This window comes from Nelumbo nucifera, chromosome 4 (assembly GCF_055504915.1).
Source record: "Nelumbo nucifera cultivar China Antique chromosome 4, China Antique-T2T, whole genome shotgun sequence".
NCBI lineage: Eukaryota > Viridiplantae > Streptophyta > Magnoliopsida > Proteales > Nelumbonaceae > Nelumbo > Nelumbo nucifera.
In genome coordinates, this window is record NC_142652.1 from 52547400 (window position 1) to 52575143 (window position 27744).

A 27744-nucleotide genomic window follows, 5' to 3' on the forward strand; every position below is an offset into this window, starting at 1 on the left:
GGTTCTTGCATCGTGGCCATTCAGTAATGACGATCGTGCCGCAAATGGTCCGAGTATCCGACGCATTGTTTCCAGTATCTCCCAGAAACAACAAATGGAATTTGCAAATACAAATCAAAATAAAATATTAATAAAATTGGGGTGCAACACGAGGACTTCCCAGGAGGTCACCCATCCTAGTACTACTCTCGCCCAAGCACGCTTAACTTCAGAGTTCTGATGGGATCCGGTGCATTAGTGCTGGTATGATCGCACCCGTTTAATTCATGCTCGCTTAGATCTTTATGCACTATCTTGCTCCCCTCCATTAATTGTTTTAGACTTGAAAAAACTGTGTATGCAGCCTTCCTCCCTTGGTAACCGTGCACAAGCTCTTACGTGAGCAGAGTGTTTGCTTTTTAGATCTGCCGCACCCCCGGATAGATGCAATACTATCGCGGGGCCCACAATGCACGACGAATGCCAAAAGCCCGGTTTTTGCACGGTTCTCATTCAGTAATGACGATCGTGCCGCAAATGGTCCGAGTATCCGGCGCGTTGTTTGCGTTTGTCTCGCCGAAACGACAAATGGAATATGCAAATACGATATCGAAATAAAATATTAATAAAATTGGGGTGCAACACGAGGACTTCCCAGGAGGTCACCCATCCTAGGACTACTCCCGCCCATGCACACTTAACTTCGGAGTTCTGATGGGATCCGGTGCATTAGTGCTGGTATGATCGCACCCGTTTAATTCATGCTCGCTTAGATCTTTATGCACTATCTTGCTCCCCTCCATTAATTGTTTTAGATTTGAAAAAACTGTGTATGCAGCCTTCCTCCCTTGGTAACCGTGCACAAGCTCCTACGTGAGCAGAGTGTTTGCATTTCAGATCTGCTGCACCCCCGGATAGATGCAATACTATCGCGGGGCCCACAATGCATGACGAATGCCGAAAGCCCGGTTCTTGCATCGTTGCCATTCAGTAATGACGATCGTGCCGCAAATGGTCCGAGTATCCGACGCATTGTTTCCAGTTGTCTCCCAGAAACAACAAATGGAATTTGCAAATACAAATCAAAATAAAATATTAATAAAATTGGGGTGCAACACTAGGACTTCCCAGGAGGTCACCCATCCTAGTACTACTCTCGCCCAAGCACGCTTAACTTCGGAGTTCTGATGGGATCCGGTGCATTAGTGCTGGTATGATCGCACCCGTTTAATTCATGCTCGCTTAGATCTTTATGCACTATCTTGCTCCCCTCCATTAATTGTTTTAGATTTGAAAAAACTGTGTATGCAGCCTTCCTCCCTTGGTAACCGTGCACAAGTTCCTACGTGAGCAGAGTGTTTGTATTTCAGATCTGCCGCACCCCCGGATAGATGCAATACTATCGCGGGGCCCACAATGCATGACGAATGCCGAAAGCCCGGTTCTTGCATCGTTGCCATTCAGTAATGACGATCGTGCCGCAAATGGTCCGAGTATCCGACGCATTGTTTCCAGTTGTCTCCCAGAAACAACAAATGGAATTTGCAAATACAAATCAAAATAAAATATTAATAAAATTGGGGTGCAACACGAGGACTTCCCAGGAGGTCACCCATCCTAGTACTACTCTCGCCCAAGCACGCATAACTTCGGAGTTCTGATGGGATCCGGTGCATTAGTGCTGGTATGATCGCACCCGTTTAATTCATGCTCGCTTAGATCTTTATGCACTATCTTGCTCCCCTCCATTAATTGTTTTAGACTTGAAAAAAACTGTGTATGCAGCCTTCCTCCCTTGGTAACCGTGCACAAGCTCTTACGTGAGCAGAGTGTTTGCTTTTTAGATCTGCCGCACCCCCGGATAGATGCAATACTATCGCGGGGCCCACAATGCACGACGAATGCCAAAAGCCCGGTTTTTTCACGGTTCCCATTCAGTAATGACAATCGTGCCGCAAATGGTCCGAGTATCCGGCGCGTTGTTTGCGTTTGTCTCGCCGAAACGACAAATGGAATTTGCAAATACGATATCGAAATAAAATATTAATAAAATTGGGGTGCAACACGAGGACTTCCCAGGAGGTCACCCATCCTAGGACTACTCCCGCCCATGCACACTTAACTTCGGAGTTCTGATGGGATCCGGTGCATTAGTGCTGGTATGATCGCACCCGTTTAATTCATGCTCGCTTAGATCTTTATGCACTATCTTGCTCCCCTCCATTAATTGTTTTAGATTTGAAAAAACTGTGTATGCAGCCTTCCTCCCTTGGTAACCGTGCACAAGCTCCTACGTGAGCAGAGTGTTTGCATTTCAGATCTGCTGCACCCCCGGATAGATGCAATACTATCGCGGGGCCCACAATGCATGACGAATGCCGAAAGCCCGGTTCTTGCATCGTTGCCATTCAGTAATGACGATCGTGCCGCAAATGGTCCGAGTATCCGACGCATTGTTTCCAGTTGTCTCCCAGAAACAACAAATGGAATTTGCAAATACAAATCAAAATAAAATATTAATAAAATTGGGGTGCAACACTAGGACTTCCCAGGAGGTCACCCATCCTAGTACTACTCTCGCCCAAGCACGCTTAACTTCGGAGTTCTGATGGGATCCGGTGCATTAGTGCTGGTATGATCGCACCCGTTTAATTCATGCTCGCTTAGATCTTTATGCACTATCTTGCTCCCCTCCATTAATTGTTTTAGATTTGAAAAAACTGTGTATGCAGCCTTCCTCCCTTGGTAACCGTGCACAAGTTCCTACGTGAGCAGAGTGTTTGTATTTCAGATCTGCCGCACCCCCGGATAGATGCAATACTATCGCGGGGCCCACAATGCATGACGAATGCCGAAAGCCCGGTTCTTGCATCGTTGCCATTCAGTAATGACGATCGTGCCGCAAATGGTCCGAGTATCCGACGCATTGTTTCCAGTTGTCTCCCAGAAACAACAAATGGAATTTGCAAATACAAATCAAAATAAAATATTAATAAAATTGGGGTGCAACACGAGGACTTCCCAGGAGGTCACCCATCCTAGTACTACTCTCGCCCAAGCACGCATAACTTCGGAGTTCTGATGGGATCCGGTGCATTAGTGCTGGTATGATCGCACCCGTTTAATTCATGCTCGCTTAGATCTTTATGCACTATCTTGCTCCCCTCCATTAATTGTTTTAGACTTGAAAAAAACTGTGTATGCAGCCTTCCTCCCTTGGTAACCGTGCACAAGCTCTTACGTGAGCAGAGTGTTTGCTTTTTAGATCTGCCGCACCCCCGGATAGATGCAATACTATCGCGGGGCCCACAATGCACGACGAATGCCAAAAGCCCGGTTTTTTCACGGTTCCCATTCAGTAATGACAATCGTGCCGCAAATGGTCCGAGTATCCGGCGCGTTGTTTGCGTTTCTCTCGCCGAAACGACAAATGGAATTTGCAAATACGATATCGAAATAAAATATTAATAAAATTGGGGTGCAACACGAGGACTTCCCAGGAGGTCACCCATCCTAGGACTACTCCCGCCCATGCACACTTAACTTCGGAGTTCTGATGGGATCCGGTGCATTAGTGCTGGTATGATCGCACCCGTTTAATTCATGCTCGCTTAGATCTTTATGCACTATCTTGCTCCCCTCCATTAATTGTTTTAGATTTGAAAAAACTGTGTATGCAGCCTTCCTCCCTTGGTAACCGTGCACAAGCTCCTACGTGAGCAGAGTGTTTGCATTTCAGATCTGCCGCACCCCCGGATAGATGCAATACTATCGCGGGGCCCACAATGCATGACGAATGCCGAAAGCCCGGTTCTTGCATCGTTGCCATTCAGTAATGACGATCGTGCCGCAAATGGTCCGAGTATCCGACGCATTGTTTCCAGTTGTCTCCCAGAAACAACAAATGGAATTTGCAAATACAAATCAAAATAAAATATTAATAAAATTGGGGTGCAACACGAGGACTTCCAAGGAGGTCACCCATCCTAGTACTACTCTCGCCCAAGCACGCTTAACTTCGGAGTTCTGATGGGATCCGGTGCATTAGTGCTGGTATGATCGCACCCGTTTAATTCATGCTCGCTTAGATCTTTATGCACTATCTTGCTCCCCTCCATTAATTGTTTTAGATTTGAAAAAACTGTGTATGCAGCCTTCCTCCCTTGGTAACCGTGCACAAGCTCCTACGTGAGCAGAGTGTTTGTATTTCAGATCTGCCGCACCCCCGGATAGATGCAATACTATCGCGGGGCCCACAATGCATGACGAATGCCGAAAGCCCGGTTCTTGCATCGTTGCCATTCAGTAATGACGATCGTGCCGCAAATGGTCCGAGTATTAGACGCATTGTTTCCAGTTGTCTCCCAGAAACAACAAATGGAATTTGCAAATACAAATCAAAATAAAATATTAATAAAATTGGGGTGCAACACGAGAATTTCCCAGGAGGTCACCCATCCTAGTACTACTCTCGCCCAAGCACGCTTAACTTCGGAGTTCTTATGGGATCCGGTGCATTAGTGCTGGTATGATCGCACCCGTTTAATTCATGCTCGCTTAGATCTTTATGCACTATCTTGCTCCCCTCCATTAATTGTTTTAGACTTGAAAAAACTGTGTATGCAGCCTTCCTCCCTTGGTAACCGTGCACAAGCTCTTACGTGAGCAGAGTGTTTGCTTTTTAGATCTGCCGCACCCCCGGATAGATGCAATACTATCGCGGGGCCCACAATGCACGACGAATGCCAAAAGCATGGTTTTTTCACGGTTCCCATTCAGTAATGACAATCGTGCCGCAAATGGTCCGAGTATCCGGCGCGTTGTTTGCGTTTGTCTCGCCGAAACGACAAATGGAATTTGCAAATATGATATCGAAATAAAATATTAATAAAATTGGGGTGCAACACGAGGACTTCCCAGGAGGTCACCCATCCTAGGACTACTCCCGCCCATGCACACTTAACTTCGGAGTTCTGATGGGATCCGGTGCATTAGTGTTGGTATGATCGCACCCGTTTAATTCATGCTCGCTTAGATCTTTATGCACTATCTTGCTCCCCTCCATTAATTGTTTTAGATTTGAAAAAACTGTGTATGCAGCCTTCCTCCCTTGGTAACCGTGCACAAGCTCCTACGTGAGCAGAGTGTTTGCATTTCAGATCTGCCGCACCCCCGGATAGATGCAATACTATCGCGGGGCCCACAATGCATGACGAATGCCGAAAGCCCGGTTCTTGCATCGTTGCCATTCAGTAATGACGATCGTGCCGCAAATGGTCCGAGTATCCGACGCATTGTTTCCAGTTGTCTCCCAGAAACAACAAATGGAATTTGCAAATACAAATCAAAATAAAATATTAATAAAATTGGGGTGCAACACGAGGACTTCCCAGGAGGTCACCCATCCTAGTACTACTCTCGCCCAAGCACGCTTAACTTCGGAGTTCTGATGGGATCCGGTGCATTAGTGCTGGTATGATCGCACCCGTTTAATTCATGCTCGCTTAGATCTTTATGCACTATCTTGCTCCCCTCCATTAATTGTTTTAGACTTGAAAAAAACTGTGTATGCAGCCTTCCTCCCTTGGTAACCGTGCACAAGCTCTTACGTGAGCAGAGTTTTGCTTTTTAGATCTGCCGCACCCCCGGATAGATGCAATACTATCGCGGGGCCCACAATGCACGACGAATGCCAAAAGCCCGGTTTTTTCACGGTTCCCATTCAGTAATGACAATCGTGCCGCAAATGGTCCGAGTATCCGGCGCGTTGTTTGCGTTTGTCTCGCCGAAACGACAAATGGAATTTGCAAATATGATATCGAAATAAAATATTAATAAAATTGGGGTGCAACACGAGGACTTCCCAGGAGGTCACCCATCCTAGGACTACTCCCGCCCATGCACACTTAACTTCAGAGTTCTGATGGGATCCGGTGCATTAGTGTTGGTATGATCGCACCCGTTTAATTCATGCTCGCTTAGATCTTTATGCACTATCTTGCTCCCCTCCATTAATTGTTTTAGATTTGAAAAAACTGTGTATGCAGCCTTCCTCCCTTGGTAACCGTGCACAAGCTCCTACGTGTGCAGAGTGTTTGCATTTCAGATCTGCCGCACCCCCGGATAGATGCAATACTATCGCGGGGCCCACAATGCATGACGAATGCCGAAAGCCCGGTTCTTGCATCGTTGCCATTCAGTAATGACGATCGTGCCGCAAATGGTCCGAGTATCCGACGCATTGTTTCCAGTTGTCTCCCAGAAACAACAAATGGAATTTGCAAATACAAATCAAAATAAAATATTAATAAAATTGGGGTGCAACACGAGGACTTCCAAGGAGGTCACCCATCCTAGTACTACTCTCGCCCAAGTACGCTTAACTTCGGAGTTCTGATGGGATCCGGTGCATTAGTGCTGGTATGATCGCACCCGTTTAATTCATGCTCGCTTAGATCTTTATGCACTATCTTGCTCCCCTCCATTAATTGTTTTAGATTTGAAAAAACTGTGTATGCAGCCTTCCTCCCTTGGTAACCGTGCACAAGCTCCTACGTGAGCAGAGTGTTTGTATTTCAGATCTGCCGCACCCCCGGATAGATGCAATACTATCGCGGGGCCCACAATGCATGACGAATGCCGAAAGCCCGGTTCTTGCATCGTTGCCATTCAGTAATGACGATCGTGCCGCAAATGGTCCGAGTATCCGACGCATTGTTTCCAGTTGTCTCCCAGAAACAACAAATGGAATTTGCAAATACAAATCAAAATAAAATATTAATAAAATTGGGGTGCAACACGAGGACTTCCAAGGAGGTCACCCATCCTAGTACTACTCTCGCCCAAGCACGCTTAACTTCGGAGTTCTGATGGGATCCGGTGCATTAGTGCTGGTATGATCGCACCCGTTTAATTCATGCTCGCTTAGATCTTTATGCACTATCTTGCTCCCCTCCATTAATTGTTTTAGATTTGAAAAAACTGTGTATGCAGCCTTCCTCCCTTGGTAACCGTGCACAAGCTCCTACGTGAGCAGAGTGTTTGTATTTCAGATCTGCCGCACCCCCGGATAGATGCAATACTATCGCGGGGCCCACAATGCATGACGAATGCCGAAAGCCCGGTTCTTGCATCGTTGCCATTCAGTAATGACGATCGTGCCGCAAATGGTCCGAGTATCCGACGCATTGTTTCCAGTTGTCTCCCAGAAACAACAAATGGAATTTGCAAATACAAATCAAAATAAAATATTAATAAAATTGGGGTGCAACACGAGGACTTCCCAGGAGGTCACCCATCCTAGTACTACTCTCGCCCAAGCACGCTTAACTTCGGAGTTCTTATGGGATCCGGTGCATTAGTGCTGGTATGATCGCACCCGTTTAATTCATGCTCGCTTAGATCTTTATGCACTATCTTGCTCCCCTCCATTAATTGTTTTAGACTTGAAAAAAACTGTGTATGCAGCCTTCCTCCCTTGGTAACCGTGCACAAGCTCTTACGTGAGCAGAGTGTTTGCTTTTTAGATCTGCCGCACCCCCGGATAGATGCAATACTATCGCGGGGCCCACAATGCACGACGAATGCCAAAAGCCTGGTTTTTTCACGGTTCCCATTCAGTAATGACAATCGTGCCGCAAATGGTCCGAGTATCCGGCGCGTTGTTTGCGTTTGTCTCGCCGAAACGACAAATGGAATTTGCAAATACGATATCGAAATAAAATATTAATAAAATTGGGTTGCAACACGAGGACTTCCCAGGAGGTCACCCATCCTAGGACTAGTCCCGCCCATGCACACTTAACTTCGGAGTTCTGATGGGATCCGATGCATTAGTGCTAGTATGATCGCACCCGGTTAATTCATGCTCGCTTAGATCTTTATGCACTATCTTGCTCCCCTCCATTAATTGTTTTAGACTTGAAAAAACTGTGTATGCAGCCTTCCTCCCTTGGTAACCGTGCACAAGCTCCTACGTGAGCAGAGTGTTTGCTTTTCAGATCTGCCGCACCCCCGGATAGATGCAATACTATCGCGGGGCCCACAATGCACGACGAATGCCAAAAGCCCGGTTTTTGCACAGTTCCCATTCAGTAATGACGATCGTGCCGCAAATGGTCCGAGTATCCGGCGCGTTGTTTGAGTTTGTCTCGCCGAAACGACAAATGGAATTTGCAAATACGATATCGAAATAAAATATTAATAAAATTAGGGTGAAACACAAGGACTTCCGAGGAGGTCACCCATCCTAATACTACTCTCGCCCAAGCACACTTAACTTCGGAGTTCTGATGAGATCCGGTGCATTAGTGCTGGTATGATAGCACCCGTTTAATTCATGCTCGCTTAGATCTTTATGACCTATCTTGCTCCCTTCCATTAATTGTTTTAGATTTGAAAAAAATGTGTATGCAGCCTCTTTCCCTTGGTAACCGTGCACAAGCTCCTACGTGAGCGGAGTGTTTGTTTTTCAGATCTGCCGCACCTCCGGATAGATGCAATAGTATCGCGGGGCCCACAATGCATGACGAATGCCGAAAGCCCGGTTCTTGCATCGTGGCCATTCAGTAATGACGATCGTGCCGCAAATGGTCCGAGTATCCGACGCATTGTTTCCAGTATCTCCCAGAAACAACAAATGGAATTTGCAAATACAAATCAAAATAAAATATTAATAAAATTGGGGTGCAACACGAGGACTTCCCAGGAGGTCACCCATCCTAGTACTACTCTCGCCCAAGCACGCTTAACTTCAGAGTTCTGATGGGATCCGGTGCATTAGTGCTGGTATGATCGCACCCGTTTAATTCATGCTCGCTTAGATCTTTATGCACTATCTTGCTCCCCTCCATTAATTGTTTTAGACTTGAAAAAACTGTGTATGCAGCCTTCCTCCCTTGGTAACCGTGCACAAGCTCTTACGTGAGCAGAGTGTTTGCTTTTTAGATCTGCCGCACCCCCGGATAGATGCAATACTATCGCGGGGCCCACAATGCACGACGAATGCCAAAAGCCCGGTTTTTGCACGGTTCTCATTCAGTAATGACGATCGTGCCGCAAATGGTCCGAGTATCCGGCGCGTTGTTTGCGTTTGTCTCGCCGAAACGACAAATGGAATATGCAAATACGATATCGAAATAAAATATTAATAAAATTGGGGTGCAACACGAGGACTTCCCAGGAGGTCACCCATCCTAGGACTACTCCCGCCCATGCACACTTAACTTCGGAGTTCTGATGGGATCCGGTGCATTAGTGCTGGTATGATCGCACCCGTTTAATTCATGCTCGCTTAGATCTTTATGCACTATCTTGCTCCCCTCCATTAATTGTTTTAGATTTGAAAAAACTGTGTATGCAGCCTTCCTCCCTTGGTAACCGTGCACAAGCTCCTACGTGAGCAGAGTGTTTGCATTTCAGATCTGCTGCACCCCCGGATAGATGCAATACTATCGCGGGGCCCACAATGCATGACGAATGCCGAAAGCCCGGTTCTTGCATCGTTGCCATTCAGTAATGACGATCGTGCCGCAAATGGTCCGAGTATCCGACGCATTGTTTCCAGTTGTCTCCCAGAAACAACAAATGGAATTTGCAAATACAAATCAAAATAAAATATTAATAAAATTGGGGTGCAACACTAGGACTTCCCAGGAGGTCACCCATCCTAGTACTACTCTCGCCCAAGCACGCTTAACTTCGGAGTTCTGATGGGATCCGGTGCATTAGTGCTGGTATGATCGCACCCGTTTAATTCATGCTCGCTTAGATCTTTATGCACTATCTTGCTCCCCTCCATTAATTGTTTTAGATTTGAAAAAACTGTGTATGCAGCCTTCCTCCCTTGGTAACCGTGCACAAGTTCCTACGTGAGCAGAGTGTTTGTATTTCAGATCTGCCGCACCCCCGGATAGATGCAATACTATCGCGGGGCCCACAATGCATGACGAATGCCGAAAGCCCGGTTCTTGCATCGTTGCCATTCAGTAATGACGATCGTGCCGCAAATGGTCCGAGTATCCGACGCATTGTTTCCAGTTGTCTCCCAGAAACAACAAATGGAATTTGCAAATACAAATCAAAATAAAATATTAATAAAATTGGGGTGCAACACGAGGACTTCCCAGGAGGTCACCCATCCTAGTACTACTCTCGCCCAAGCACGCATAACTTCGGAGTTCTGATGGGATCCGGTGCATTAGTGCTGGTATGATCGCACCCGTTTAATTCATGCTCGCTTAGATCTTTATGCACTATCTTGCTCCCCTCCATTAATTGTTTTAGACTTGAAAAAAACTGTGTATGCAGCCTTCCTCCCTTGGTAACCGTGCACAAGCTCTTACGTGAGCAGAGTGTTTGCTTTTTAGATCTGCCGCACCCCCGGATAGATGCAATACTATCGCGGGGCCCACAATGCACGACGAATGCCAAAAGCCCGGTTTTTTCACGGTTCCCATTCAGTAATGACAATCGTGCCGCAAATGGTCCGAGTATCCGGCGCGTTGTTTGCGTTTGTCTCGCCGAAACGACAAATGGAATTTGCAAATACGATATCGAAATAAAATATTAATAAAATTGGGGTGCAACACGAGGACTTCCCAGGAGGTCACCCATCCTAGGACTACTCCCGCCCATGCACACTTAACTTCGGAGTTCTGATGGGATCCGGTGCATTAGTGCTGGTATGATCGCACCCGTTTAATTCATGCTCGCTTAGATCTTTATGCACTATCTTGCTCCCCTCCATTAATTGTTTTAGATTTGAAAAAACTGTGTATGCAGCCTTCCTCCCTTGGTAACCGTGCACAAGCTCCTACGTGAGCAGAGTGTTTGCATTTCAGATCTGCTGCACCCCCGGATAGATGCAATACTATCGCGGGGCCCACAATGCATGACGAATGCCGAAAGCCCGGTTCTTGCATCGTTGCCATTCAGTAATGACGATCGTGCCGCAAATGGTCCGAGTATCCGACGCATTGTTTCCAGTTGTCTCCCAGAAACAACAAATGGAATTTGCAAATACAAATCAAAATAAAATATTAATAAAATTGGGGTGCAACACTAGGACTTCCCAGGAGGTCACCCATCCTAGTACTACTCTCGCCCAAGCACGCTTAACTTCGGAGTTCTGATGGGATCCGGTGCATTAGTGCTGGTATGATCGCACCCGTTTAATTCATGCTCGCTTAGATCTTTATGCACTATCTTGCTCCCCTCCATTAATTGTTTTAGATTTGAAAAAACTGTGTATGCAGCCTTCCTCCCTTGGTAACCGTGCACAAGTTCCTACGTGAGCAGAGTGTTTGTATTTCAGATCTGCCGCACCCCCGGATAGATGCAATACTATCGCGGGGCCCACAATGCATGACGAATGCCGAAAGCCCGGTTCTTGCATCGTTGCCATTCAGTAATGACGATCGTGCCGCAAATGGTCCGAGTATCCGACGCATTGTTTCCAGTTGTCTCCCAGAAACAACAAATGGAATTTGCAAATACAAATCAAAATAAAATATTAATAAAATTGGGGTGCAACACGAGGACTTCCCAGGAGGTCACCCATCCTAGTACTACTCTCGCCCAAGCACGCATAACTTCGGAGTTCTGATGGGATCCGGTGCATTAGTGCTGGTATGATCGCACCCGTTTAATTCATGCTCGCTTAGATCTTTATGCACTATCTTGCTCCCCTCCATTAATTGTTTTAGACTTGAAAAAAACTGTGTATGCAGCCTTCCTCCCTTGGTAACCGTGCACAAGCTCTTACGTGAGCAGAGTGTTTGCTTTTTAGATCTGCCGCACCCCCGGATAGATGCAATACTATCGCGGGGCCCACAATGCACGACGAATGCCAAAAGCCCGGTTTTTTCACGGTTCCCATTCAGTAATGACAATCGTGCCGCAAATGGTCCGAGTATCCGGCGCGTTGTTTGCGTTTCTCTCGCCGAAACGACAAATGGAATTTGCAAATACGATATCGAAATAAAATATTAATAAAATTGGGGTGCAACACGAGGACTTCCCAGGAGGTCACCCATCCTAGGACTACTCCCGCCCATGCACACTTAACTTCGGAGTTCTGATGGGATCCGGTGCATTAGTGCTGGTATGATCGCACCCGTTTAATTCATGCTCGCTTAGATCTTTATGCACTATCTTGCTCCCCTCCATTAATTGTTTTAGATTTGAAAAAACTGTGTATGCAGCCTTCCTCCCTTGGTAACCGTGCACAAGCTCCTACGTGAGCAGAGTGTTTGCATTTCAGATCTGCCGCACCCCCGGATAGATGCAATACTATCGCGGGGCCCACAATGCATGACGAATGCCGAAAGCCCGGTTCTTGCATCGTTGCCATTCAGTAATGACGATCGTGCCGCAAATGGTCCGAGTATCCGACGCATTGTTTCCAGTTGTCTCCCAGAAACAACAAATGGAATTTGCAAATACAAATCAAAATAAAATATTAATAAAATTGGGGTGCAACACGAGGACTTCCAAGGAGGTCACCCATCCTAGTACTACTCTCGCCCAAGCACGCTTAACTTCGGAGTTCTGATGGGATCCGGTGCATTAGTGCTGGTATGATCGCACCCGTTTAATTCATGCTCGCTTAGATCTTTATGCACTATCTTGCTCCCCTCCATTAATTGTTTTAGATTTGAAAAAACTGTGTATGCAGCCTTCCTCCCTTGGTAACCGTGCACAAGCTCCTACGTGAGCAGAGTGTTTGTATTTCAGATCTGCCGCACCCCCGGATAGATGCAATACTATCGCGGGGCCCACAATGCATGACGAATGCCGAAAGCCCGGTTCTTGCATCGTTGCCATTCAGTAATGACGATCGTGCCGCAAATGGTCCGAGTATTAGACGCATTGTTTCCAGTTGTCTCCCAGAAACAACAAATGGAATTTGCAAATACAAATCAAAATAAAATATTAATAAAATTGGGGTGCAACACGAGAATTTCCCAGGAGGTCACCCATCCTAGTACTACTCTCGCCCAAGCACGCTTAACTTCGGAGTTCTTATGGGATCCGGTGCATTAGTGCTGGTATGATCGCACCCGTTTAATTCATGCTCGCTTAGATCTTTATGCACTATCTTGCTCCCCTCCATTAATTGTTTTAGACTTGAAAAAACTGTGTATGCAGCCTTCCTCCCTTGGTAACCGTGCACAAGCTCTTACGTGAGCAGAGTGTTTGCTTTTTAGATCTGCCGCACCCCCGGATAGATGCAATACTATCGCGGGGCCCACAATGCACGACGAATGCCAAAAGCATGGTTTTTTCACGGTTCCCATTCAGTAATGACAATCGTGCCGCAAATGGTCCGAGTATCCGGCGCGTTGTTTGCGTTTGTCTCGCCGAAACGACAAATGGAATTTGCAAATATGATATCGAAATAAAATATTAATAAAATTGGGGTGCAACACGAGGACTTCCCAGGAGGTCACCCATCCTAGGACTACTCCCGCCCATGCACACTTAACTTCGGAGTTCTGATGGGATCCGGTGCATTAGTGTTGGTATGATCGCACCCGTTTAATTCATGCTCGCTTAGATCTTTATGCACTATCTTGCTCCCCTCCATTAATTGTTTTAGATTTGAAAAAACTGTGTATGCAGCCTTCCTCCCTTGGTAACCGTGCACAAGCTCCTACGTGAGCAGAGTGTTTGCATTTCAGATCTGCCGCACCCCCGGATAGATGCAATACTATCGCGGGGCCCACAATGCATGACGAATGCCGAAAGCCCGGTTCTTGCATCGTTGCCATTCAGTAATGACGATCGTGCCGCAAATGGTCCGAGTATCCGACGCATTGTTTCCAGTTGTCTCCCAGAAACAACAAATGGAATTTGCAAATACAAATCAAAATAAAATATTAATAAAATTGGGGTGCAACACGAGGACTTCCCAGGAGGTCACCCATCCTAGTACTACTCTCGCCCAAGCACGCTTAACTTCGGAGTTCTGATGGGATCCGGTGCATTAGTGCTGGTATGATCGCACCCGTTTAATTCATGCTCGCTTAGATCTTTATGCACTATCTTGCTCCCCTCCATTAATTGTTTTAGACTTGAAAAAAACTGTGTATGCAGCCTTCCTCCCTTGGTAACCGTGCACAAGCTCTTACGTGAGCAGAGTTTTGCTTTTTAGATCTGCCGCACCCCCGGATAGATGCAATACTATCGCGGGGCCCACAATGCACGACGAATGCCAAAAGCCCGGTTTTTTCACGGTTCCCATTCAGTAATGACAATCGTGCCGCAAATGGTCCGAGTATCCGGCGCGTTGTTTGCGTTTGTCTCGCCGAAACGACAAATGGAATTTGCAAATATGATATCGAAATAAAATATTAATAAAATTGGGGTGCAACACGAGGACTTCCCAGGAGGTCACCCATCCTAGGACTACTCCCGCCCATGCACACTTAACTTCAGAGTTCTGATGGGATCCGGTGCATTAGTGTTGGTATGATCGCACCCGTTTAATTCATGCTCGCTTAGATCTTTATGCACTATCTTGCTCCCCTCCATTAATTGTTTTAGATTTGAAAAAACTGTGTATGCAGCCTTCCTCCCTTGGTAACCGTGCACAAGCTCCTACGTGAGCAGAGTGTTTGCATTTCAGATCTGCCGCACCCCCGGATAGATGCAATACTATCGCGGGGCCCACAATGCATGACGAATGCCGAAAGCCCGGTTCTTGCATCGTTGCCATTCAGTAATGACGATCGTGCCGCAAATGGTCCGAGTATCCGACGCATTGTTTCCAGTTGTCTCCCAGAAACAACAAATGGAATTTGCAAATACAAATCAAAATAAAATATTAATAAAATTGGGGTGCAACACGAGGACTTCCAAGGAGGTCACCCATCCTAGTACTACTCTCGCCCAAGTACGCTTAACTTCGGAGTTCTGATGGGATCCGGTGCATTAGTGCTGGTATGATCGCACCCGTTTAATTCATGCTCGCTTAGATCTTTATGCACTATCTTGCTCCCCTCCATTAATTGTTTTAGATTTGAAAAAACTGTGTATGCAGCCTTCCTCCCTTGGTAACCGTGCACAAGCTCCTACGTGAGCAGAGTGTTTGTATTTCAGATCTGCCGCACCCCCGGATAGATGCAATACTATCGCGGGGCCCACAATGCATGACGAATGCCGAAAGCCCGGTTCTTGCATCGTTGCCATTCAGTAATGACGATCGTGCCGCAAATGGTCAGAGTATCCGACGCATTGTTTCCAGTTGTCTCCCAGAAACAACAAATGGAATTTGCAAATACAAATCAAAATAAAATATTAATAAAATTGGGGTGCAACACGAGGACTTCCCAGGAGGTCACCCATCCTAATACTACTCTCGCCCAAGCACGCTTAACTTCGGAGTTCTTATGGGATCCGGTGCATTAGTGCTGGTATGATCGCACCCGTTTAATTCATGCTCGCTTAGATCTTTATGCACTATCTTGCTCCCCTCCATTAATTGTTTTAGACTTGAAAAAAACTGTGTATGCAGCCTTCCTCCCTTGGTAACCGTGCACAAGCTCTTACGTGAGCAGAGTGTTTGCTTTTTAGATCTGCCGCACCCCCGGATAGATGCAATACTATCGCGGGGCCCACAATGCACGACGAATGCCAAAAGCCTGGTTTTTTCACGGTTCCCATTCAGTAATGACAATCGTGCCGCAAATGGTCCGAGTATCCGGCGCGTTGTTTGCGTTTGTCTCGCCGAAACGACAAATGGAATTTGCAAATACGATATCGAAATAAAATATTAATAAAATTGGGGTGCAACACGAGGACTTCCAAGGAGGTCACCCATCCTAGGACTACTCCCGCCCATGCACACTTAACTTCGGAGTTCTGATGGGATCCGGTGCATTAGTGCTGGTATGATCGCACCCGTTTAATTCATGCTCGCTTAGATCTTTATGCACTATCTTGCTCCCCTCCATTAATTGTTTTAGATTTGAAAAAACTGTGTATGCAGCCTTCCTCCCTTGGTAACCGTGCACAAGCTCCTACGTGAGCAGAGTGTTTGCATTTCAGATCTGCCGCACCCCCGGATAGATGCAATACTATCGCGGGGCCCACAATGCATGACGAATGCCGAAAGCCCGGTTCTTGCATCGTTGCCATTCAGTAATGACGATCGTGCCGCAAATGGTCCGAGTATCCGACGCATTGTTTCCAGTTGTCTCCCAGAAACAACAAATGGAATTTGCAAATACAAATCAAAATAAAATATTAATAAAATTGGGGTACAACACGAGGACTTCCCAGGAGGTCACCCATCCTAGTACTACTCTCGCCCAAGCACGCTTAACTTCGGAGTTCTGATGGGATCCGGTGCATTAGTGCTGGTATGATCGCACCCGTTTAATTCATGCTCGCTTAGATCTTTATGCACTATCTTGCTCCCCTCCATTAATAGTTTTAGATTTGAAAAAACTGTGTATGCAGCCTTCCTCCCTTGGTAACCGTGCACAAGTTCCTACGTGAGCAGAGTGTTTGTATTTCAGATCTGCCGCACCCCCGGATAGATGCAATACTATCGCGGGGCCCACAATGCATGACGAATGCCGAAAGCCCGGTTCTTGCATCGTTGCCATTCAGTAATGACGATCGTGCCGCAAATGGTCCGAGTATCCGACGCATTGTTTCCAGTTGTCTCCCAGAAACAACAAATGGAATTTGCAAATACAAATCAAAATAAAATATTAATAAAATTGGGGTGCAACACGAGGACTTCCCAGGAGGTCACCCATCCTAGTACTACTCTCGCCCAAGCACGCTTAACTTCGGAGTTCTGATGGGATCCGGTGCATTAGTGCTGGTATGATCGCACCCGTTTAATTCATGCTCGCTTAGATCTTTATGCACTATCTTGCTCCCCTCCATTAATTGTTTTAGACTTGAAAAAAACTGTGTATGCAGCCTTCCTCCCTTGGTAACCGTGCACAAGCTCTTACGTGAGCAGAGTGTTTGCTTTTTAGATCTGCCGCACCCCCGGATAGATGCAATACTATCGCGGGGCCCACAATGCACGACGAATGCCAAAAGCCCGGTTTTTGCACGGTTCTCATTCAGTAATGACGATCGTGCCGCAAATGGTCCGAGTATCCGGCGCGTTGTTTGCGTTTGTCTCGCCGAAACGACAAATGGAATATGCAAATACGATATCGAAATAAAATATTAATAAAACTGGGGTGCAACACGAGGACTTCCCAGGAGGTCACCCATCCTAGGACTACTCCCGCCCATGCACACTTAACTTCGGAGTTCTGATGGGATCCGGTGCATTAGTGCTGGTATGATCGCACCCGTTTAATTCATGCTCGCTTAGATCTTTATGCACTATCTTGCTCCCCTCCATTAATTGTTTTAGATTTGAAAAAACTGTGTATGCAGCCTTCCTCCCTTGGTAACCGTGCACAAGCTCCTACGTGAGCAGAGTGTTTGCATTTCAGATCTGCCGCACCCCCGGATAGATGCAATACTATCGCGGGGCCCACAATGCATGACGAATGCCGAAAGCCCGGTTCTTGCATCGTTGCCATTCAGTAATGACGATCGTGCCGCAAATGGTCCGAGTATCCGACGCATTGTTTCCAGTTGTCTCCCAGAAACAACAAATGGAATTTGCAAATACAAATCAAAATAAAATATTAATAAAATTGGGGTGCAACACTAGGACTTCCCAGGAGGTCACCCATCCTAGTACTACTCTCGCCCAAGCACGCTTAACTTCGGAGTTCTGATGGGATCCGGTGCATTAGTGCTGGTATGATCGCACCCGTTTAATTCATGCTCGCTTAGATCTTTAGGCACTATCTTGCTCCCCTCCATTAATTGTTTTAGATTTGAAAAAACTGTGTATGCAGCCTTCCTCCCTTGGTAACCGTGCACAAGTTCCTACGTGAGCAGAGTGTTTGTATTTCAGATCTGCCGCACCCCCGGATAGATGCAATACTATCGCGGGGCCCACAATGCATGACGAATGCCGAAAGCCCGGTTCTTGCATCGTTGCCATTCAGTAATGACGATCGTGCCGCAAATGGTCCGAGTATCCGACGCATTGTTTCCAGTTGTCTCCCAGAAACAACAAATGGAATTTGCAAATACAAATCAAAATAAAATATTAATAAAATTGGGGTGCAACACGAGGACTTCCCAGGAGGTCACCCATCCTAGTACTACTCTCGCCCAAGCACGCATAACTTCGGAGTTCTGATGGGATCCGGTGCATTAGTGCTGGTATGATCGCACCCGTTTAATTCATGCTCGCTTAGATCTTTATGCACTATCTTGCTCCCCTCCATTAATTGTTTTAGACTTGAAAAAAACTGTGTATGCAGCCTTCCTCCCTTGGTAACCGTGCACAAGCTCTTACGTGAGCAGAGTGTTTGCTTTTTAGATCTGCCGCACCCCCGGATAGATGCAATACTATCGCGGGGCCCACAATGCACGACGAATGCCAAAAGCCCGGTTTTTTCACGGTTCCCATTCTGTAATGACAATCGTGCCGCAAATGGTCCGAGTATCCGGCGCGTTGTTTGCGTTTGTCTCGCCGAAACGACAAATGGATTTTGCAAATACGATATCGAAATAAAATATTAATAAAATTGGGGTGCAACACGAGGACTTCCCAGGAGGTCACCCATCCTAGGACTACTCCCGCCCATGCACACTTAACTTCGGAGTTCTGATGGGATCCGGTGCATTAGTGCTGGTATGATCGCACCCGTTTAATTCATGCTCGCTTAGATCTTTATGCACTATCTTGCTCCCCTCCATTAATTGTTTTAGATTTGAAAAAACTGTGTATGCAGCCTTCCTCCCTTGGTAACCGTGCACAAGCTCCTACGTGAGCAGAGTGTTTGCATTTCAGATCTGCCGCACCCCCGGATAGATGCAATACTATCGCGGGGCCCACAATGCATGACGAATGCCGAAAGCCCGGTTCTTGCATCGTTGCCATTCAGTAATCACGATCGTGCCGCAAATGGTCCGAGTATCCGACGCATTGTTTCCAGTTGTCTCCCAGAAACAACAAATGGAATTTGCAAATACAAATCAAAATAAAATATTAATAAAATTGGGGTGCAACACGAGGACTTGCAAGGAGGTCACCCATCCTAGTACTACTCTCGCCCAAGCACGCTTAACTTCGGAGTTCTGATGGGATCCGGTGCATTAGTGCTGGTATGATCGCACCCGTTTAATTCATGCTCGCTTAGATCTTTATGCATTATCTTGCTCCCCTCCATTAATTGTTTTAGATTTGAAAAAACTGTGTATGCAGCCTTCCTCCCTTGGTAACCGTGCACAAGCTCCTACGTGAGCAGAGTGTTTGTATTTCAGATCTGCCGCACCCCCGGATAGATGCAATACTATCGCGGGGCCCACAATGCATGACGAATGCCGAAAGCCCGGTTCTTGCATCGTTGCCATTCAGTAATGACGATCGTGCCGCAAATGGTCCGAGTATCCGACGCATTGTTTCCAGTTGTCTCCCAGAAACAACAAATGGAATTTGCAAATACAAATCAAAATAAAATATTAATAAAATTGGGGTGCAACACGAGGACTTCCAAGGAGGTCACCCATCCTAGTACTACTCTCGCCCAAGCACGCTTAACTTCGGAGTTCTGATGGGATCCGGTGCATTAGTGCTGGTATGATCGCACCCGTTTAATTCATGCTCGCTTAGATCTTTATGCACTATCTTGCTCCCCTCCATTAATTGTTTTAGATTTGAAAAAACTGTGTATGCAGCCTTCCTCCCTTGGTAACCGTGCACAAGCTCCTACGTGAGCAGAGTGTTTGTATTTCAGATCTGCCGCACCCCCGGATAGATGCAATACTATCGCGGGGCCCACAATGCATGACGAATGCCGAAAGCCCGGTTCTTGCATCGTTGCCATTCAGTAATGACGATCGTGCCGCAAATGGTCCGAGTATCCGACGCATTGTTTCCAGTTGTCTCCCAGAAACAACAAATGGAATTTGCAAATACAAATCAAAATAAAATATTAATAAAATTGCGGAGCAACACGAGGACTTCCCAGGAGGTCACCCATCCTAGTACTACTCTCGCCCAAGCACGCTTAACTTCGGAGTTCTTATGGGATCCGGTGCATTAGTGCTGGTATGATCGCACCCGTTTAATTCATGCTCGCTTAGATCTTTATGCACTATCTTGCTCCCCTCCATTAATTGTTTTAGACTTGAAAAAAACTGTGTATGCAGCCTTCCTCCCTTGGTAACCGTGCACAAGCTCTTACGTGAGCAGAGTGTTTGCTTTTTAGATCTGCCGCACCCCCGGATAGATGCAATACTATCGCGGGGCCCACAATGCACGACGAATGCCAAAAGCCTGGTTTTTTCACGGTTCCCATTCAGTAATGACAATCGTGCCGCAAATGGTCCGAGTATCCGGCGCGTTGTTTGCGTTTGTCTCGCCGAAACGACAAATGGAATTTGCAAATACGATATCGAAATAAAATATTAATAAAATTGGGGTGCAACACGAGGACTTCCCAGGAGGTCACCCATCCTAGGACTACTCCCGCCCATGCACACTTAACTTCGGAGTTCTGATGGGATCCGATGCATTAGTGCTAGTATGATCGCACCCGCTTAATTCATGCTCGCTTAGATCTTTATGCACTATCTTGCTCCCCTCCATTAATTGTTTTAGACTTGAAAAAACTGTGTATGCAGCCTTCCTCCCTTGGTAACCGTGCACAAGCTCCTACGTGAGCAGAGTGTTTGCTTTTCAGATCTGCCGCACCCCCGGATAGATGCAATACTATCGCGGGGCCCACAATGCACGACGAATGCCAAAAGCCCGGTTTTTGCACGGTTCCCATTCAGTAATGACGATCGTGCCGCAAATGGTCCGAGTATCCGGCGCGTTGTTTGAGTTTGTCTCGCCGAAACGACAAATGGAATTTGCAAATACGATATCGAAATAAAATATTAATAAAATTAGGGTGAAACACAAGGACTTCCGAGGAGGTCACCCATCCTAATACTACTCTCGCCCAAGCACACTTAACTTCGGAGTTCTGATGAGATCCGGTGCATTAGTGCTGGTATGATAGCACCCGTTTAATTCATGCTCGCTTAGATCTTTATGACCTATCTTGCTCCCTTCCATTAATTGTTTTAGATTTGAAAAAAATGTGTATGCAGCCTCTTTCCCTTGGTAACCGTGCACAAGCTCCTACGTGAGCGGAGTGTTTGTTTTTCAGATCTGCCGCACCTCCGGATAGATGCAATAGTATCGCGGGGCCCACAATGCATGACGAATGCCGAAAGCCCGGTTCTTGCATCGTGGCCATTCAGTAATGACGATCGTGCCGCAAATGGTCCGAGTATCCGACGCATTGTTTCCAGTATCTCCCAGAAACAACAAATGGAATTTGCAAATACAAATCAAAATAAAATATTAATAAAATTGGGGTGCAACACGAGGACTTCCCAGGAGGTCACCCATCCTAGTACTACTCTCGCCCAAGCACGCTTAACTTCAGAGTTCTGATGGGATCCGGTGCATTAGTGCTGGTATGATCGCACCCGTTTAATTCATGCTCGCTTAGATCTTTATGCACTATCTTGCTCCCCTCCATTAATTGTTTTAGACTTGAAAAAACTGTGTATGCAGCCTTCCTCCCTTGGTAACCGTGCACAAGCTCTTACGTGAGCAGAGTGTTTGCTTTTTAGATCTGCCGCACCCCCGGATAGATGCAATACTATCGCGGGGCCCACAATGCCCGACGAATGCCAAAAGCCCGGTTTTTGCACGGTTCTCATTCAGTAATGACGATCGTGCCGCAAATGGTCCGAGTATCCGGCGCGTTGTTTGCGTTTGTCTCGCCGAAACGACAAATGGAATATGCAAATACGATATCGAAATAAAATATTAATAAAATTGGGGTGCAACACGAGGACTTCCCAGGAGGTCACCCATCCTAGGACTACTCCCGCCCATGCACACTTAACTTCGGAGTTCTGATGGGATCCGGTGCATTAGTGCTGGTATGATCGCACCCGTTTAATTCATGCTCGCTTAGATTTTTATGCACTATCTTGCTCCCCTCCATTAATTGTTTTAGATTTGAAAAAACTGTGTATGCAGCCTTCCTCCCTTGGTAACCGTGCACAAGCTCCTACGTGAGCAGAGTGTTTGCATTTCAGATCTGCCGCACCCCCGGATAGATGCAATACTATCGCGGGGCCCACAATGCATGACGAATGCCGAAAGCCCGGTTCTTGCATCGTTGCCATTCAGTAATGACGATCGTGCCGCAAATGGTCCGAGTATCCGACGCATTGTTTCCAGTTGTCTCCCAGAAACAACAAATGGAATTTGCAAATACAAATCAAAATAAAATATTAATAAAATTGGGGTGCAACACTAGGACTTCCCAGGAGGTCACCCATCCTAGTACTACTCTCGCCCAAGCACGCTTAACTTCGGAGTTCTGATGGGATCCGGTGCATTAGTGCTGGTATGATCGCACCCGTTTAATTCATGCTCGCTTAGATCTTTAGGCACTATCTTGCTCCCCTCCATTAATTGTTTTAGATTTGAAAAAACTGTGTATGCAGCCTTCCTCCCTTGGTAACCGTGCACAAGTTCCTACGTGAGCAGAGTGTTTGTATTTCAGATCTGCCGCACCCCCGGATAGATGCAATACTATCGCGGGGCCCACAATGCATGACGAATGCCGAAAGCCCGGTTCTTGCATCGTTGCCATTCAGTAATGACGATCGTGCCGCAAATGGTCCGAGTATCCGACGCATTGTTTCCAGTTGTCTCCCAGAAACAACAAATGGAATTTGCAAATACAAATCAAAATAAAATATTAATAAAATTGGGGTGCAACACGAGGACTTCCCAGGAGGTCACCCATCCTAGTACTACTCTCGCCCAAGCACGCATAACTTCGGAGTTCTGATGGGATCCGGTGCATTAGTGCTGGTATGATCGCACCCGTTTAATTCATGCTCGCTTAGATCTTTATGCACTATCTTGCTCCCCTCCATTAATTGTTTTAGACTTGAAAAAAACTGTGTATGCAGCCTTCCTCCCTTGGTAACCGTGCACAAGCTCTTACGTGAGCAGAGTGTTTGCTTTTTAGATCTGCCGCACCCCCGGATAGATGCAATACTATCGCGGGGCCCACAATGCACGACGAATGCCAAAAGCCCGGTTTTTTCACGGTTCCCATTCTGTAATGACAATCGTGCCGCAAATGGTCCGAGTATCCGGCGCGTTGTTTGCGTTTGTCTCGCCGAAACGACAAATGGAATTTGCAAATACGATATCGAAATAAAATATTAATAAAATTGGGGTGCAACACGAGGACTTCCCAGGAGGTCACCCATCCTAGGACTACTCCCGCCCATGCACACTTAACTTCGGAGTTCTGATGGGATCCGGTGCATTAGTGCTGGTATGATCGCACCCGTTTAATTCATGCTCGCTTAGATCTTTATACACTATCTTGCTCCCCTCCATTAATTGTTTTAGATTTGAAAAAACTGTGTATGCAGCCTTCCTCCCTTGGTAACCGTGCACAAGCTCCTACGTGAGCAGAGTGTTTGCATTTCAGATCTGCCGCACCCCCGGATAGATGCAATACTATCGCGGGGCCCACAATGCATGACGAATGCCGAAAGCCCGGTTCTTGCATCGTTGCCATTCAGTAATCACGATCGTGCCGCAAATGGTCCGAGTATCCGACGCATTGTTTCCAGTTGTCTCCCAGAAACAACAAATGGAATTTGCAAATACAAATCAAAATAAAATATTAATAAAATTGGGGTGCAACACGAGGACTTCCAAGGAGGTCACCCATCCTAGTACTACTCTCGCCCAAGCACGCTTAACTTCGGAGTTCTGATGGGATCCGGTGCATTAGTGCTGGTATGATCGCACCCGTTTAATTCATGCTCGCTTAGATCTTTATGCACTATCTTGCTCCCCTCCATTAATTGTTTTAGATTTGAAAAAACTGTGTATGCAGCCTTCCTCCCTTGGTAACCGTGCACAAGCTCCTACGTGAGCAGAGTGTTTGTATTTCAGATCTGCCGCACCCCCGGATAGATGCAATACTATCGCGGGGCCCACAATGCATGACGAATGCCGAAAGCCCGGTTCTTGCATCGTTGCCATTCAGTAATGACGATCGTGCCGCAAATGGTCCGAGTATCCGACGCATTGTTTCCAGTTGTCTCCCAGAAACAACAAATGGAATTTGCAAATACAAATCAAAATAAAATATTAATAAAATTGGGGTGCAACACGAGGACTTCCCAGGAGGTCACCCATCCTAGTACTACTCTCGCCCAAGCACGCTTAACTTCGGAGTTCTTATGGGATCCTGTGCATTAGTGCTGGTATGATCGCACCCGTTTAATTCATGCTCGCTTAGATCTTTATGCACTATCTTGCTCCCCTCCATTAATTGTTTTAGACTTGAAAAAAACTGTGTATGCAGCCTTCCTCCCTTGGTAACCGTGCACAAGCTCTTACGTGAGCAGAGTGTTTGCTTTTTAGATCTGCCGCACCCCCGGATAGATGCAATACTATCGCGGGGCCCACAATGCACGACGAATGCCAAAAGCCTGGTTTTTTCACGGTTCCCATTCAGTAATGACAATCGTGCCGCAAATGGTCCGAGTATCCGACGCATTGTTTCCAGTATCTCCCAGAAACAACAAATGGAATTTGCAAATACAAATCAAAATAAAATATTAATAAAATTGGGGTGCAACACGAGGACTTCCCAGGAGGTCACCCATCCTAGTACTACTCTCGCCCAAGCACGCTTAACTTCAGAGTTCTGATGGGATCCGGTGCATTAGTGCTGGTATGATCGCACCCGTTTAATTCATGCTCGCTTAGATCTTTATGCACTATCTTGCTCCCCTCCATTAATTGTTTTAGACTTGAAAAAACTGTGTATGCAGCCTTCCTCCCTTGGTAACCGTGCACAAGCTCTTACGTGAGCAGAGTGTTTGCTTTTTAGATCTGCCGCACCCCCGGATAGATGCAATACTATCGCGGGGCCCACAATGCCCGACGAATGCCAAAAGCCCGGTTTTTGCACGGTTCTCATTCAGTAATGACGATCGTGCCGCAAATGGTCCGAGTATCCGGCGCGTTGTTTGCGTTTGTCTCGCCGAAACGACAAATGGAATATGCAAATACGATATCGAAATAAAATATTAATAAAATTGGGGTGCAACACGAGGACTTCCCAGGAGGTCACCCATCCTAGGACTACTCCCGCCCATGCACACTTAACTTCGGAGTTCTGATGGGATCCGGTGCATTAGTGCTGGTATGATCGCACCCGTTTAATTCATGCTCGCTTAGATTTTTATGCACTATCTTGCTCCCCTCCATTAATTGTTTTAGATTTGAAAAAACTGTGTATGCAGCCTTCCTCCCTTGGTAACCGTGCACAAGCTCCTACGTGAGCAGAGTGTTTGCATTTCAGATCTGCCGCACCCCCGGATAGATGCAATACTATCGCGGGGCCCACAATGCATGACGAATGCCGAAAGCCCGGTTCTTGCATCGTTGCCATTCAGTAATGACGATCGTGCCGCAAATGGTCCGAGTATCCGACGCATTGTTTCCAGTTGTCTCCCAGAAACAACAAATGGAATTTGCAAATACAAATCAAAATAAAATATTAATAAAATTGGGGTGCAACACTAGGACTTCCCAGGAGGTCACCCATCCTAGTACTACTCTCGCCCAAGCACGCTTAACTTCGGAGTTCTGATGGGATCCGGTGCATTAGTGCTGGTATGATCGCACCCGTTTAATTCATGCTCGCTTAGATCTTTAGGCACTATCTTGCTCCCCTCCATTAATTGTTTTAGATTTGAAAAAACTGTGTATGCAGCCTTCCTCCCTTGGTAACCGTGCACAAGTTCCTACGTGAGCAGAGTGTTTGTATTTCAGATCTGCCGCACCCCCGGATAGATGCAATACTATCGCGGGGCCCACAATGCATGACGAATGCCGAAAGCCCGGTTCTTGCATCGTTGCCATTCAGTAATGACGATCGTGCCGCAAATGGTCCGAGTATCCGACGCATTGTTTCCAGTTGTCTCCCAGAAACAACAAATGGAATTTGCAAATACAAATCAAAATAAAATATTAATAAAATTGGGGTGCAACACGAGGACTTCCAAGGAGGTCACCCATCCTAGTACTACTCTCGCCCAAGTACGCTTAACTTCGGAGTTCTGATGGGATCCGGTGCATTAGTGCTGGTATGATCGCACCCGTTTAATTCATGCTCGCTTAGATCTTTATGCACTATCTTGCTCCCCTCCATTAATTGTTTTAGATTTGAAAAAACTGTGTATGCAGCCTTCCTCCCTTGGTAACCGTGCACAAGCTCCTACGTGAGCAGAGTGTTTGTATTTCAGATCTGCCGCACCCCCGGATAGATGCAATACTATCGCGGGGCCCACAATGCATGACGAATGCCGAAAGCCCGGTTCTTGCATCGTTGCCATTCAGTAATGACGATCGTGCCGCAAATGGTCAGAGTATCCGACGCATTGTTTCCAGTTGTCTCCCAGAAACAACAAATGGAATTTGCAAATACAAATCAAAATAAAATATTAATAAAATTGGGGTGCAACACGAGGACTTCCCAGGAGGTCACCCATCCTAATACTACTCTCGCCCAAGCACGCTTAACTTCGGAGTTCTTATGGGATCCGGTGCATTAGTGCTGGTATGATCGCACCCGTTTAATTCATGCTCGCTTAGATCTTTATGCACTATCTTGCTCCCCTCCATTAATTGTTTTAGACTTGAAAAAAACTGTGTATGCAGCCTTCCTCCCTTGGTAACCGTGCACAAGCTCTTACGTGAGCAGAGTGTTTGCTTTTTAGATCTGCCGCACCCCCGGATAGATGCAATACTATCGCGGGGCCCACAATGCACGACGAATGCCAAAAGCCTGGTTTTTTCACGGTTCCCATTCAGTAATGACAATCGTGCCGCAAATGGTCCGAGTATCCGGCGCGTTGTTTGCGTTTGTCTCGCCGAAACGACAAATGGAATTTGCAAATACGATATCGAAATAAAATATTAATAAAATTGGGGTGCAACACGAGGACTTCCAAGGAGGTCACCCATCCTAGGACTACTCCCGCCCATGCACACTTAACTTCGGAGTTCTGATGGGATCCGGTGCATTAGTGCTGGTATGATCGCACCCGTTTAATTCATGCTCGCTTAGATCTTTATGCACTATCTTGCTCCCCTCCATTAATAGTTTTAGATTTGAAAAAACTGTGTATGCAGCCTTCCTCCCTTGGTAACCGTGCACAAGTTCCTACGTGAGCAGAGTGTTTGTATTTCAGATCTGCCGCACCCCCGGATAGATGCAATACTATCGCGGGGCCCACAATGCATGACGAATGCCGAAAGCCCGGTTCTTGCATCGTTGCCATTCAGTAATGACGATCGTGCCGCAAATGGTCCGAGTATCCGACGCATTGTTTCCAGTTGTCTCCCAGAAACAACAAATGGAATTTGCAAATACAAATCAAAATAAAATATTAATAAAATTGGGGTGCAACACGAGGACTTCCCAGGAGGTCACCCATCCTAGTACTACTCTCGCCCAAGCACGCTTAACTTCGGAGTTCTGATGGGATCCGGTGCATTAGTGCTGGTATGATCGCACCCGTTTAATTCATGCTCGCTTAGAT

The 27744-nt window shown here is 46.5% G+C and overlaps 56 non-coding genes and 3 pseudogenes across 56 annotated transcripts; all 59 read right to left on the bottom strand.

The window, feature by feature from the left end:
• Positions 1 to 138: 138 nt before the first annotated feature.
• On the bottom strand, positions 139 to 257 carry LOC148797422 (5S ribosomal RNA). Its single transcript, XR_016071420.1, has one exon. It is a non-coding gene; the product is annotated as a 5S ribosomal RNA (ribosomal RNA).
• Positions 258 to 612: 355 nt separating this feature from the next.
• On the bottom strand, positions 613 to 731 carry LOC148797423 (5S ribosomal RNA). Its single transcript, XR_016074124.1, has one exon. It is a non-coding gene; the product is annotated as a 5S ribosomal RNA (ribosomal RNA).
• A 354-nt stretch (positions 732 to 1085) lies between these two features.
• On the bottom strand, positions 1086 to 1204 carry LOC148797424 (5S ribosomal RNA). The gene has a single exon (XR_016072040.1). It is a non-coding gene; the product is annotated as a 5S ribosomal RNA (ribosomal RNA).
• Positions 1205 to 1558: 354 nt separating this feature from the next.
• Positions 1559 to 1677, bottom strand: LOC148797425 (5S ribosomal RNA). Its single transcript, XR_016072777.1, has one exon. It is a non-coding gene; the product is annotated as a 5S ribosomal RNA (ribosomal RNA).
• Positions 1678 to 2033: 356 nt separating this feature from the next.
• LOC148797426 (5S ribosomal RNA) lies at positions 2034 to 2152 on the bottom strand. The gene has a single exon (XR_016074125.1). It is a non-coding gene; the product is annotated as a 5S ribosomal RNA (ribosomal RNA).
• Positions 2153 to 2506: 354 nt separating this feature from the next.
• LOC148797427 (5S ribosomal RNA) lies at positions 2507 to 2625 on the bottom strand. Its single transcript, XR_016072042.1, has one exon. It is a non-coding gene; the product is annotated as a 5S ribosomal RNA (ribosomal RNA).
• Positions 2626 to 2979: 354 nt separating this feature from the next.
• LOC148797428 (5S ribosomal RNA) lies at positions 2980 to 3098 on the bottom strand. Its single transcript, XR_016072778.1, has one exon. It is a non-coding gene; the product is annotated as a 5S ribosomal RNA (ribosomal RNA).
• Positions 3099 to 3454: 356 nt separating this feature from the next.
• LOC148797429 (5S ribosomal RNA) lies at positions 3455 to 3573 on the bottom strand. The gene has a single exon (XR_016074127.1). It is a non-coding gene; the product is annotated as a 5S ribosomal RNA (ribosomal RNA).
• Positions 3574 to 3927: 354 nt separating this feature from the next.
• On the bottom strand, positions 3928 to 4046 carry LOC148797430 (5S ribosomal RNA). The gene has a single exon (XR_016071946.1). It is a non-coding gene; the product is annotated as a 5S ribosomal RNA (ribosomal RNA).
• Positions 4047 to 4400: 354 nt separating this feature from the next.
• Positions 4401 to 4519, bottom strand: LOC148797431 (5S ribosomal RNA). Its single transcript, XR_016069611.1, has one exon. It is a non-coding gene; the product is annotated as a 5S ribosomal RNA (ribosomal RNA).
• Positions 4520 to 4874: 355 nt separating this feature from the next.
• Positions 4875 to 4993, bottom strand: LOC148797432 (5S ribosomal RNA). Its single transcript, XR_016069204.1, has one exon. It is a non-coding gene; the product is annotated as a 5S ribosomal RNA (ribosomal RNA).
• A 354-nt stretch (positions 4994 to 5347) lies between these two features.
• Positions 5348 to 5466, bottom strand: LOC148797433 (5S ribosomal RNA). Its single transcript, XR_016074492.1, has one exon. It is a non-coding gene; the product is annotated as a 5S ribosomal RNA (ribosomal RNA).
• A 355-nt stretch (positions 5467 to 5821) lies between these two features.
• LOC148797434 (5S ribosomal RNA) lies at positions 5822 to 5940 on the bottom strand. The gene has a single exon (XR_016070364.1). It is a non-coding gene; the product is annotated as a 5S ribosomal RNA (ribosomal RNA).
• A 354-nt stretch (positions 5941 to 6294) lies between these two features.
• On the bottom strand, positions 6295 to 6413 carry LOC148797435 (5S ribosomal RNA). Its single transcript, XR_016074565.1, has one exon. It is a non-coding gene; the product is annotated as a 5S ribosomal RNA (ribosomal RNA).
• A 354-nt stretch (positions 6414 to 6767) lies between these two features.
• On the bottom strand, positions 6768 to 6886 carry LOC148797436 (5S ribosomal RNA). The gene has a single exon (XR_016071948.1). It is a non-coding gene; the product is annotated as a 5S ribosomal RNA (ribosomal RNA).
• Positions 6887 to 7240: 354 nt separating this feature from the next.
• LOC148797437 (5S ribosomal RNA) lies at positions 7241 to 7359 on the bottom strand. Its single transcript, XR_016071276.1, has one exon. It is a non-coding gene; the product is annotated as a 5S ribosomal RNA (ribosomal RNA).
• Positions 7360 to 7715: 356 nt separating this feature from the next.
• Positions 7716 to 7834, bottom strand: LOC148797438 (5S ribosomal RNA; annotated as a pseudogene).
• Positions 7835 to 8189: 355 nt separating this feature from the next.
• LOC148797439 (5S ribosomal RNA) lies at positions 8190 to 8308 on the bottom strand (annotated as a pseudogene).
• Positions 8309 to 8661: 353 nt separating this feature from the next.
• On the bottom strand, positions 8662 to 8780 carry LOC148797440 (5S ribosomal RNA). The gene has a single exon (XR_016071422.1). It is a non-coding gene; the product is annotated as a 5S ribosomal RNA (ribosomal RNA).
• Positions 8781 to 9135: 355 nt separating this feature from the next.
• Positions 9136 to 9254, bottom strand: LOC148797441 (5S ribosomal RNA). Its single transcript, XR_016074128.1, has one exon. It is a non-coding gene; the product is annotated as a 5S ribosomal RNA (ribosomal RNA).
• A 354-nt stretch (positions 9255 to 9608) lies between these two features.
• LOC148797442 (5S ribosomal RNA) lies at positions 9609 to 9727 on the bottom strand. The gene has a single exon (XR_016072043.1). It is a non-coding gene; the product is annotated as a 5S ribosomal RNA (ribosomal RNA).
• A 354-nt stretch (positions 9728 to 10081) lies between these two features.
• LOC148797443 (5S ribosomal RNA) lies at positions 10082 to 10200 on the bottom strand. The gene has a single exon (XR_016072779.1). It is a non-coding gene; the product is annotated as a 5S ribosomal RNA (ribosomal RNA).
• Positions 10201 to 10556: 356 nt separating this feature from the next.
• LOC148797444 (5S ribosomal RNA) lies at positions 10557 to 10675 on the bottom strand. Its single transcript, XR_016074129.1, has one exon. It is a non-coding gene; the product is annotated as a 5S ribosomal RNA (ribosomal RNA).
• A 354-nt stretch (positions 10676 to 11029) lies between these two features.
• Positions 11030 to 11148, bottom strand: LOC148797445 (5S ribosomal RNA). Its single transcript, XR_016072044.1, has one exon. It is a non-coding gene; the product is annotated as a 5S ribosomal RNA (ribosomal RNA).
• Positions 11149 to 11502: 354 nt separating this feature from the next.
• On the bottom strand, positions 11503 to 11621 carry LOC148797446 (5S ribosomal RNA). The gene has a single exon (XR_016072780.1). It is a non-coding gene; the product is annotated as a 5S ribosomal RNA (ribosomal RNA).
• Positions 11622 to 11977: 356 nt separating this feature from the next.
• Positions 11978 to 12096, bottom strand: LOC148797447 (5S ribosomal RNA). The gene has a single exon (XR_016074131.1). It is a non-coding gene; the product is annotated as a 5S ribosomal RNA (ribosomal RNA).
• A 354-nt stretch (positions 12097 to 12450) lies between these two features.
• LOC148797448 (5S ribosomal RNA) lies at positions 12451 to 12569 on the bottom strand. The gene has a single exon (XR_016071949.1). It is a non-coding gene; the product is annotated as a 5S ribosomal RNA (ribosomal RNA).
• Positions 12570 to 12923: 354 nt separating this feature from the next.
• Positions 12924 to 13042, bottom strand: LOC148797449 (5S ribosomal RNA). The gene has a single exon (XR_016069622.1). It is a non-coding gene; the product is annotated as a 5S ribosomal RNA (ribosomal RNA).
• Positions 13043 to 13397: 355 nt separating this feature from the next.
• Positions 13398 to 13516, bottom strand: LOC148797450 (5S ribosomal RNA). Its single transcript, XR_016069206.1, has one exon. It is a non-coding gene; the product is annotated as a 5S ribosomal RNA (ribosomal RNA).
• A 354-nt stretch (positions 13517 to 13870) lies between these two features.
• On the bottom strand, positions 13871 to 13989 carry LOC148797451 (5S ribosomal RNA). The gene has a single exon (XR_016074506.1). It is a non-coding gene; the product is annotated as a 5S ribosomal RNA (ribosomal RNA).
• A 355-nt stretch (positions 13990 to 14344) lies between these two features.
• LOC148797452 (5S ribosomal RNA) lies at positions 14345 to 14463 on the bottom strand. The gene has a single exon (XR_016070365.1). It is a non-coding gene; the product is annotated as a 5S ribosomal RNA (ribosomal RNA).
• Positions 14464 to 14817: 354 nt separating this feature from the next.
• LOC148797453 (5S ribosomal RNA) lies at positions 14818 to 14936 on the bottom strand. The gene has a single exon (XR_016074566.1). It is a non-coding gene; the product is annotated as a 5S ribosomal RNA (ribosomal RNA).
• Positions 14937 to 15290: 354 nt separating this feature from the next.
• LOC148797454 (5S ribosomal RNA) lies at positions 15291 to 15409 on the bottom strand. Its single transcript, XR_016072651.1, has one exon. It is a non-coding gene; the product is annotated as a 5S ribosomal RNA (ribosomal RNA).
• Positions 15410 to 15765: 356 nt separating this feature from the next.
• Positions 15766 to 15884, bottom strand: LOC148797455 (5S ribosomal RNA). The gene has a single exon (XR_016069129.1). It is a non-coding gene; the product is annotated as a 5S ribosomal RNA (ribosomal RNA).
• A 354-nt stretch (positions 15885 to 16238) lies between these two features.
• Positions 16239 to 16357, bottom strand: LOC148797456 (5S ribosomal RNA). The gene has a single exon (XR_016071695.1). It is a non-coding gene; the product is annotated as a 5S ribosomal RNA (ribosomal RNA).
• A 354-nt stretch (positions 16358 to 16711) lies between these two features.
• Positions 16712 to 16830, bottom strand: LOC148797457 (5S ribosomal RNA). The gene has a single exon (XR_016074519.1). It is a non-coding gene; the product is annotated as a 5S ribosomal RNA (ribosomal RNA).
• Positions 16831 to 17186: 356 nt separating this feature from the next.
• LOC148797458 (5S ribosomal RNA) lies at positions 17187 to 17305 on the bottom strand. The gene has a single exon (XR_016074132.1). It is a non-coding gene; the product is annotated as a 5S ribosomal RNA (ribosomal RNA).
• Positions 17306 to 17659: 354 nt separating this feature from the next.
• On the bottom strand, positions 17660 to 17778 carry LOC148797459 (5S ribosomal RNA). Its single transcript, XR_016072045.1, has one exon. It is a non-coding gene; the product is annotated as a 5S ribosomal RNA (ribosomal RNA).
• Positions 17779 to 18132: 354 nt separating this feature from the next.
• LOC148797460 (5S ribosomal RNA) lies at positions 18133 to 18251 on the bottom strand. The gene has a single exon (XR_016072781.1). It is a non-coding gene; the product is annotated as a 5S ribosomal RNA (ribosomal RNA).
• Positions 18252 to 18607: 356 nt separating this feature from the next.
• Positions 18608 to 18726, bottom strand: LOC148797461 (5S ribosomal RNA). Its single transcript, XR_016074133.1, has one exon. It is a non-coding gene; the product is annotated as a 5S ribosomal RNA (ribosomal RNA).
• Positions 18727 to 19080: 354 nt separating this feature from the next.
• LOC148797462 (5S ribosomal RNA) lies at positions 19081 to 19199 on the bottom strand. Its single transcript, XR_016075530.1, has one exon. It is a non-coding gene; the product is annotated as a 5S ribosomal RNA (ribosomal RNA).
• A 354-nt stretch (positions 19200 to 19553) lies between these two features.
• LOC148797463 (5S ribosomal RNA) lies at positions 19554 to 19672 on the bottom strand. Its single transcript, XR_016071950.1, has one exon. It is a non-coding gene; the product is annotated as a 5S ribosomal RNA (ribosomal RNA).
• Positions 19673 to 20026: 354 nt separating this feature from the next.
• LOC148797464 (5S ribosomal RNA) lies at positions 20027 to 20145 on the bottom strand. The gene has a single exon (XR_016075272.1). It is a non-coding gene; the product is annotated as a 5S ribosomal RNA (ribosomal RNA).
• Positions 20146 to 20501: 356 nt separating this feature from the next.
• Positions 20502 to 20620, bottom strand: LOC148797465 (5S ribosomal RNA). Its single transcript, XR_016070210.1, has one exon. It is a non-coding gene; the product is annotated as a 5S ribosomal RNA (ribosomal RNA).
• A 355-nt stretch (positions 20621 to 20975) lies between these two features.
• LOC148797466 (5S ribosomal RNA) lies at positions 20976 to 21094 on the bottom strand (annotated as a pseudogene).
• Positions 21095 to 21447: 353 nt separating this feature from the next.
• Positions 21448 to 21566, bottom strand: LOC148797467 (5S ribosomal RNA). The gene has a single exon (XR_016071423.1). It is a non-coding gene; the product is annotated as a 5S ribosomal RNA (ribosomal RNA).
• Positions 21567 to 21921: 355 nt separating this feature from the next.
• Positions 21922 to 22040, bottom strand: LOC148797468 (5S ribosomal RNA). The gene has a single exon (XR_016074134.1). It is a non-coding gene; the product is annotated as a 5S ribosomal RNA (ribosomal RNA).
• A 354-nt stretch (positions 22041 to 22394) lies between these two features.
• Positions 22395 to 22513, bottom strand: LOC148797469 (5S ribosomal RNA). Its single transcript, XR_016072046.1, has one exon. It is a non-coding gene; the product is annotated as a 5S ribosomal RNA (ribosomal RNA).
• Positions 22514 to 22867: 354 nt separating this feature from the next.
• On the bottom strand, positions 22868 to 22986 carry LOC148797470 (5S ribosomal RNA). Its single transcript, XR_016072782.1, has one exon. It is a non-coding gene; the product is annotated as a 5S ribosomal RNA (ribosomal RNA).
• Positions 22987 to 23342: 356 nt separating this feature from the next.
• On the bottom strand, positions 23343 to 23461 carry LOC148797471 (5S ribosomal RNA). The gene has a single exon (XR_016074135.1). It is a non-coding gene; the product is annotated as a 5S ribosomal RNA (ribosomal RNA).
• A 354-nt stretch (positions 23462 to 23815) lies between these two features.
• Positions 23816 to 23934, bottom strand: LOC148797472 (5S ribosomal RNA). Its single transcript, XR_016071951.1, has one exon. It is a non-coding gene; the product is annotated as a 5S ribosomal RNA (ribosomal RNA).
• Positions 23935 to 24288: 354 nt separating this feature from the next.
• LOC148797473 (5S ribosomal RNA) lies at positions 24289 to 24407 on the bottom strand. The gene has a single exon (XR_016074403.1). It is a non-coding gene; the product is annotated as a 5S ribosomal RNA (ribosomal RNA).
• Positions 24408 to 24761: 354 nt separating this feature from the next.
• On the bottom strand, positions 24762 to 24880 carry LOC148797474 (5S ribosomal RNA). Its single transcript, XR_016071424.1, has one exon. It is a non-coding gene; the product is annotated as a 5S ribosomal RNA (ribosomal RNA).
• A 355-nt stretch (positions 24881 to 25235) lies between these two features.
• LOC148797475 (5S ribosomal RNA) lies at positions 25236 to 25354 on the bottom strand. Its single transcript, XR_016074137.1, has one exon. It is a non-coding gene; the product is annotated as a 5S ribosomal RNA (ribosomal RNA).
• A 354-nt stretch (positions 25355 to 25708) lies between these two features.
• Positions 25709 to 25827, bottom strand: LOC148797476 (5S ribosomal RNA). Its single transcript, XR_016072048.1, has one exon. It is a non-coding gene; the product is annotated as a 5S ribosomal RNA (ribosomal RNA).
• A 354-nt stretch (positions 25828 to 26181) lies between these two features.
• On the bottom strand, positions 26182 to 26300 carry LOC148797477 (5S ribosomal RNA). The gene has a single exon (XR_016074567.1). It is a non-coding gene; the product is annotated as a 5S ribosomal RNA (ribosomal RNA).
• Positions 26301 to 26654: 354 nt separating this feature from the next.
• LOC148797478 (5S ribosomal RNA) lies at positions 26655 to 26773 on the bottom strand. The gene has a single exon (XR_016072652.1). It is a non-coding gene; the product is annotated as a 5S ribosomal RNA (ribosomal RNA).
• A 356-nt stretch (positions 26774 to 27129) lies between these two features.
• LOC148797479 (5S ribosomal RNA) lies at positions 27130 to 27248 on the bottom strand. Its single transcript, XR_016069130.1, has one exon. It is a non-coding gene; the product is annotated as a 5S ribosomal RNA (ribosomal RNA).
• A 354-nt stretch (positions 27249 to 27602) lies between these two features.
• LOC148797480 (5S ribosomal RNA) lies at positions 27603 to 27721 on the bottom strand. Its single transcript, XR_016074531.1, has one exon. It is a non-coding gene; the product is annotated as a 5S ribosomal RNA (ribosomal RNA).
• Between the last annotated feature and the right edge of the window lie 23 nt (positions 27722 to 27744).